The sequence below is a fragment of the Bos indicus x Bos taurus genome, chromosome 4 (assembly GCF_003369695.1).
Source record: "Bos indicus x Bos taurus breed Angus x Brahman F1 hybrid chromosome 4, Bos_hybrid_MaternalHap_v2.0, whole genome shotgun sequence".
NCBI classification, from domain to species: Eukaryota; Metazoa; Chordata; class Mammalia; order Artiodactyla; family Bovidae; genus Bos; species Bos indicus x Bos taurus.
The window spans coordinates 72,463,335-72,468,416 of NC_040079.1; the positions used below are offsets into that span (position 1 = coordinate 72,463,335).

The following is a 5,082-nucleotide window of genomic DNA, read 5'->3' on the forward strand; positions in this document are numbered from 1 at the left end:
GTAGGCTACAGTCCACAGGGTCACAAGAGTTTGACACGACTTAGCGACTAAACCATCGCCATACACATATACAATGCTTAGTGAATTAAACTGAATTTTAACATGAATTTAAAATGAATTCAAATGAATTGAAACTGCTGATCAAATCTATAATTCTATACAAGATACTGGACATGCACAATGCACATGTAAGATAAAATTGGCCTAAGTCCTCTTGGACACCCTAGGATTGACTATAAGCCCTTAGCATAACTCTCTAAAAGGAAAGAAAGAAAGAACTCATTTTCAAGGCCCAGCACTGAGGGACATGATCTAGGGCAGGCAAGGAACCATCCGGGCAACAAGGGACCAAATAGTTGATCACCTAATGCTTTCTTTGTAAAGATTTACGATCAAAAGGAGGAAGATGAGGAGGAAAAATCATAAATGTTTTTCTATGGTAGGACAATCAAATGAAAACAAAAAGAAAAAAATAATGACGTGAGCCCTTTGTGGTAGGACTTTCCCAATGTGCAGTGTACATCTAAGTTATACATTAACCAGACCTCCTTAAAACAGGAGGATGCCCCGACATGCCTCGCAGAGGCCATCAACCGCTGGATTTGAATCGAGGCATCACTTGGTGGCAGTGGGATGGGCACCCGGTGGTTGCCTCCGGCCTGGGAGCTCTACCTCAAGAACCACTGCATCTCCACATTTAAGAACTGGCCCTTCTTAGAGGGCTGCGTCTGCATCTCGGAGCAGATGGCTGCCGGCAGGCTTCATCCACTGTCCCACTGAGAGCAAGCCTGACTTGGCTCAGTGTTTCTTCTGCTTCAAGGAGTTGGAAGGCTGGGAGCCAGATGACGACCCTATAGAAGAACATAAAAAGCATTCATCTGGTTGTGCTTTCCTTTCTGTCAAGAAGCAGTTTGAAGAATTAACCCTCAGTGAATTTTTGAAACTGGATAAAGAAAGAATCAAGAACAAAATCGCAAAGGAAGCCAACAATAAACAGAAAGAATTTGAAGAAACTGCAAAGAAAGTCTGCTTTGCCATAGAGCAGCTGGCTGCCTTGGAATGACACCTCCCTATCACTGCCGCACAGCAACACAGACATGTCGTTTCCAGGGCACACCCCTCAGCATTACCAGTTTTTCTGGGGCCTCTTAACTGTGCCTTAGGAAAGGAGAACATCAACATTTTGAAATTCAAATATTTAAACTGTATTTTTCACTTTTTTTTCTTGAAGTTGGTGCCAGGGGCTACTTCTGTTATATAGCTGGAGCTAAGTATAGTAACTGACCCTGTCTTTTATCTTTGGTAGTTTTCACTTTATTGCTTCCTGGACTCAGCAGGGTGAGGGGAGATGTTTGTTCACATGCATATATTCCTTTTACAGCAAGGTGTTTGGGCTTCACGAAGCTGGTAAATGGCTGTCCAGCTGAGATGTGATGGGTGAATGCGATCACAGGTCCGTTATGACTGGACAAACAGGATTAAGAATGCCATTTTAAGTTTCATTTGCATAATAATCTGCATTTATGGTGTGCACTTATCATGTTCCAGATGTTCTGTATTATCTCACATTGACCTCTGCAGGTCTGGTGACCATCCCTTTTACCCCATCAGGTCTGTGGTGTCACAGAAGCTCCCTTCCTCCTAGACAGATTGTGTGACCCATCCCTGCCACACCTCTGAAAGTGCCCTGTGGGTTAGGGGTTCCTTGCCATCCCATCTTGTGATTTTCAGGTTCACAGGAGTCACCACGGGATTAGACCCCAGGCTCTCCCTTTGGACTTTATCTGTGTCAGAGTCCTTTCCATGACTGTCATATGTGTGGCTTGGTGAGGGGGCATGCAGAAGGACTGATGTCTTGAGAGTAGAGCTGGCCTCGTGGCAAGGTTGCAACATTTTTCTACAATAGAAAAGAAGAAGGTCTTTCACGCAGAAAAGGAATATTTCAGAGGCCTGATTCACTGCTTCTGGATAGTAGGGCAGACAGTCAGAGTGGACTCTTCCCGGGGAGTCCTGCTCTGGACCAGCTGTTATCCATTGAATGGGACACACAGGAGCAGGATGAAACATCCGAGGAAGGAGTTCATGGTCTTAAGTATTTTTAATACTCTTTAAATACCTACTTCCCATTAATGATGTGAATTAGGCAACTGATAATTCTCCTGTCTTTTCAGTGTGAATCTTCCAAAAGGAATAAATTAATTTAAAAAGTAGATTGCAAAACCTCTTTGGGGGAAACTTAAAAAAAAAAAAGGCATGGCTTTTTTATGTTGTTTTCAGTCTTGCAAGATCATAAATGCAATGATGTATGAGTTTCAGCCCCAGCACAGACTAAGCAAAGAATTGGAGCAGCTGTATAAAAGGTGTGTGGAAGACCCACTCTGGCCCTGATCTCTGCCCTCTAAGGGGATGCTTGCCTTGTGGGCTTGGTTGGGCCTGGCGCCTATTGAACTGGAGCTGCAGTTTCCTCACCAGTGATCTGAGGGTCTTAGAGACAGCTGCCTCAGCTGGCTTTTTTTTTTTTTTTTTCCCCACTGTGGCAACAGGATTTTCATGTAAAGAGGAATTGGGACAAAGCCCTCAGCCCCTCCTAAGACTCTGCAGTGTTGTTTTCTTATTTTGTTTGAATTATTATTTTGCATAACAGGATCAACTACAATTAAAAATGAGCACAGCAAAAGAGACACAGATATAAATAACAGACTTTTGGACTCTGTGAGAGAAGGCGAGGGTGGGATGACTTGAGAGAATAGCATTGAAACATGTATATTATCATATGTGAAAGAGATCACCAGTCCAGGTTTGATGCATGAGACAGGGTGCTCAGGGCTGGTGCACTGGGATGACCCTGAGGGATGGGATGGGGAGGGAGGTGGGAGGGAAGGTCAGGATGGGGAACACATATATACCCATGGCTGATTCATGTGAATGTATGGCAAAAACTACCACAATATTGTAAAGTAATTAGCCTCCAATTAAAATTTTTTTAAAAAAGTGAGCACAAAGCCTTTCTTAGTCACTGGGGACACCAGTGTGTACTTTAGGTGGATTTGGACACAAAGTAAGATAGCAGGAAATATCTAGCAGAAGCTGTCATGAAATTGCTGCACGGTTTCCCAGCCCTAGTGAGCAGGAGGGCGCACGCTGGCTGCTCCTCTGCGAGAACAATGCAGTGGCCTGAATCCCTTCTAAACGACTTGGCTCAAATCTGTGGGGACTTGGTGGGCTGTGCAGGCAATCAGTCAGCCCTGACTGGCTGTGTCTCCATTGCTCCACATCTGTGCCTTGTTCTCCACAGCATTGCCTCCGCCACAGCGGTCCCCTCCTCTCTTCCCCGAGGCCGGCTCGTGCTGAGGCCCGATCTTCAGATTAGATAGATTTGATTTCACCCTCCTTCATGAAGTAAAGCTGCAGGGTGGATTGTTACTGTCTTATTGGAACCTCTGGGGGTCATCTTGGTAGTTGCTGAAGAATAAAAACTATTTCATTTCAAACAAACAAACAAAAAAAAAACAGGAGGAGGAAATCAACCTTTGAGAAAAATTGGTCCCTTTCTTCAGATGCCAGCACTGTAATCCTAAAATTATCAATATTTCCTTTTCATCTCATATAGGGGTCACATTGGCCAAAGGCTTGTTCTGTATCAATACATATACAACTGGCTTAAAAAAAAAAAAAACTTTGATGAACTGTGTGCACAATTGTTAACCTATCAATATGACACACAAATTCTTTGTCTTAAAAATGTATAAAATTGCATCTCTAACTCCTGATTAATCAAACAGTTCTCAGAGCTTCTGAGAATGTTTCCTGGGTTATAACCTTCAGTTTGGCTCAAATAAAATTCTCTTTTCTTTTTTCTTAGCTTGACTGTTATTTGATTTTTTGTTGACGTACTCTACACATTCATGTGTATAGACACGTCTAAGATATATTATTAGATTTTTAAAATCTAAGTTCAGAAAAATGATCAAATAATACAAAGTGGCAAAGAAAACCATAACCCAGTCAATAAATATGGAAACATGCTCAATCTCTAATAATTGGGTGTCTCCTATTATAACAACCATAAGATACCATTTCACCCTCACAAAACTGACAAAATTACTTCTGATAATATTAAGTGTTAACAAAAATATGGAACAGCAGAACTCTTACACATTAGCAATAATATAATGCAAAAGTTATAAAGAAACCTGCCTCCTGGGGCTTCTGAGTGACGGAAATACAGATGATGATTTGGAAACAATAAAATATTTTTCTTTTTTGATAAGGTTGTAATAATGCAGACCACATACAGAATATGAATTTTAATCAAGTACTTGAAAGGGGCTTTTATGGCACTCATGTGGACTATATGAAGCCATGTTGAGTTGACAATTAGAACCATTAGGAGCATCCATAGCCAACTAAACAAAGAGATCAGGTTGATTATCAGCCAAAGTGGGTCTAGAATGAGCTCACTCAATGCCTTGGGGGACAGGATGGACGGCATGTTCACCCAACGAACAAACTCTCCACCCAACAACAGTGCACATCCAACTGATTTGCTGGACAAAGGAAAAGATTCAAAAGCACTGGGCACAAACAACGAAGAATGCTATAAGCATCAGTGTTCAGTAGCTGAGTTCAGAATAGCGACAATGTGATTATCAGCAGTTCACATAAAACAAAAGCAGAGACTTTTTGTTCATTATAAGATCAACTTGAATCAATGGTATGATGTGGCAACACTTGTCCCCCCCTCAAAAAAAAAAAAACACATGTATTGCAGACTGAACTATATTATTAGAAGTGTTCAGAACAGGGTGAGCTGATTAATCATTATCTGAAGTGCCAAGTGCAGATTTTGTTTCTACATTTAAAGAACAGTGGAAATAGTAATCCTGTTGATGATGTAGCAGATATTTACTAAGTTCCAGGGTCCACCTAGAGTCAGAGTCTCTCACAAGGCTGCAGTCAACATGGTGCCCAGGAGCACAGTCTTCTCAAGGCCCCAGTAGGAGAAAGGCTGTACTCACACGGCTGTCCTAAGTCTCAGAAGACCCACTTAAAAGCTAGCTCATGTGGCTATTGGCAGGCCTC

At 42.1% G+C, this 5,082-nt stretch overlaps 1 pseudogene; it reads left to right on the top strand.

Annotated features, from left to right (window-relative positions):
* The first annotated feature begins 633 nt into the window (after positions 1-633).
* On the top strand, positions 634-1,063 carry LOC113891889 (annotated as a pseudogene).
* The last annotated feature ends 4,019 nt before the right edge of the window (positions 1,064-5,082 follow it).